Source organism: Taurulus bubalis (assembly GCF_910589615.1).
Source record: "Taurulus bubalis genome assembly, chromosome: 12".
Classification (NCBI taxonomy): Eukaryota; Metazoa; Chordata; class Actinopteri; order Perciformes; family Cottidae; genus Taurulus; species Taurulus bubalis.
In genome coordinates, this window is record NC_136600.1 from 27,530,009 (window position 1) to 27,532,508 (window position 2,500).

At 55.2% G+C, this 2,500-nt stretch overlaps 1 protein-coding gene across 1 annotated transcript in view; it reads left to right on the plus strand.

The window, feature by feature from the left end:
• Positions 1-2,500, plus strand: part of arhgef2b (rho/rac guanine nucleotide exchange factor (GEF) 2b) — a gene marked incomplete at its 5' end in the record, with an annotated part of 37,863 nt that overhangs the window by 15,500 nt on the left and 19,863 nt on the right. The window lies entirely within an intron of this gene.

The following is a 2,500-nucleotide window of genomic DNA, read 5'->3' on the forward strand; positions in this document are numbered from 1 at the left end:
CTCTCTCTCACCTGTCCTCTCTCACCTCTCTCTCACCTGTCCTCTCTCACCTGTCCTCTCTCACCTCTCTCTCTCTCTCTCACCTGTCCTCTCTTACCTCTCGCTCACCTGTCTCTCTCACCTGTCTCTCTCACCTGTCCTCTCTCACCTCTCTCTCTCACCTCTCTCTCACCTGTCTCTCTCACCTGTCCTCTCTCACCCCTCTCTCTCACCTGTCTCTCTCACCTGTCTCTCTCACCTCTCTCTCACCTCTCTCTCACCTGTCCTCTCTCACCTCTCTCTCACCTGTCCTCTCTCACCTCTCTCTCACCTGTCCTCTCTCACCTCTCTCTCTCACCTCTCTCTCACCTGTCTCTCTCACCTCTCTCTCTCACCTGTCCTCTCTCACCTCTCTCTCTCACCTCTCTCTCACCTGTCTCTCTCACCTGTCCTCTTTCACCTCTCTCTCTCACCTCTCTCTCACCTGTCCTCTCTCACCTCTCTCTCTCACCTCTCTCTCACCTGTCCTCTCTCACCTCTCTCTCTCACCTGTCCTCTCTCACCTCTCTCACCTCTCTCTCTCACCTGTCTCTCTCACCTGTCCTCTCTCACCTCTCTCTCTCACCTGTCCTCTCTCACCTCTCTCTCTCACCTGTCTCTCTCACCTGTCCTCTCTCACCTCTCTCTCTCACCTCTCTCTCACCTCTCTCTCTCACCTGTCCTCTCTCACCTCTCTCTCTCACCTCTCTCTCTCACCTGTCCTCTCTCACCTCTCTCACCTCTCTCTCTCACCTCTCTCTCTCACCTGTCCTCTCTCACCTGTCCTCTCTCACCTCTCTCTCACCTGTCCTCTCTCACCTCTCTCTCTCACCTGTCCTCTCTCACCTCTCTCACCTCTCTCTCTCACCTCTCTCTCTCACCTGTCCTCTCTCACCTCTCTCTCACCTCTCTCTCACCTGTCTCTTACCTGTCTCTCTCACCTCTCTCTCACCTGTCGTTTTACTGTGACCTGCTCCTCACGCTCACCTATCCTCTCTCACCTGTCTTGTCGCCTGTCTCTCTCACCTGTCCTCTCTCACCTCTCTCTCTCACCTGTCCTCTCTCACCTGTCCTCTCTCACCTGTCCTCTCTCACCTCTCTCTCTCACCTCTCTCTCTCACCTGTCCTCTCTCACCTGTCCTCTCTCACCTCTCTCTCTCACCTCTCTCTCTCACCTGTCCTCTCTCACCTGTCCTCTCTCTCTCTCACCTCTCTCTCTCACCTGTCCTCTCTCACCTGTCCTCTCTCACCTCTCTCTCTCACCTGTCCTCTCTCACCTCTCTCTCTCACCTCTCTCTCTCACCTGTCCTCTCTCACCTCTCTCTCTCACCTCTCTCTCACCTCTCTCTCTCACCTGTCCTCTCTCACCTCTCTCTCTCACCTCTCTCTCTCACCTGTCCTCTCTCACCTCTCTCTCTCACCTCTCTCTCACCTCTCTCTCTCACCTCTCTCTCTCACCTCTCTCTCTCACATGTCCTCTCTCACCTGTCCTCTCTCACCTCTCTCTCTCTCACCTGTCCTCTCTCACCTCTCTCACCTCTCTCTCTCACCTCTCTCTCACCTGTCCTCTCTCACCTCTCTCTCTCACCTCTCTCTCTCACCTCTCTCTCTCACCTGTCCTCTCTCACCTGTCCTCTCTCTCACCTCTCTCTCACCTCTCTCTCACCTGTCTCTTACCTGTCTCTCTCACCTGTCGTTTTACTGTGACCTGCTCCTCACGCTCACCTATCCTCTCTCACCTGTCTTGTCGCCTGTCTCTCTCACCTGTCCTCTCTCACCTCTCTCTCTCACCTGTCCTCTCTCACCTGTCCTCTCTCACCTCTCTCTCTCACCTGTCCTCTCTCACCTGTCCTCTCTCACCTCTCTCTCTCACCTGTCCTCTCTCACCTGTCCTCTCTCACCTCTCTCTCACCTCTCTCTCTCACCTGTCCTCTCTCACCTGTCCTCTCTCTCTCTCACCTCTCTCTCTCACCTGTCCTCTCTCACCTGTCCTCTCTCACCTCTCTCTCTCACCTGTCCTCTCTCACCTGTCCTCTCTCACCTCTCTCTCTCACCTGTCCTCTCTCACCTGTCCTCTCTCACCTCTCTCTCTCTCACCTGTCCTCTCTCACCTGTCCTCTCTCACCTCTCTCTCTCACCTCTCTCTCTCACCTGTCCTCTCTCACCTGTCCTCTCTCTCTCTCACCTCTCTCTCTCGCCTGTCTCTCTCACCTGTCCTCTCTCACCTCTCTCTCTCACCTGTCCTCTCTCACCTGTCCTCTCTCACCTCTCTCTCTCACCTGTCCTCTCTCACCTGTCCTCTCTCACCTGTCCTCTCTCACCTCTCTCTCTCACCTCTCTCTCTCACCTGTCCTCTCTCACCTCTCTCTCTCACCTGTCCTCTCTCACCTGTCCTCTCTCTCTCTCACCTCTCTCTCTCACCTCTCTCTCTCACCTGTCCTCTCTCACCTCTCTCTCTCACCTCTCTCTCTCTCACCTGTCC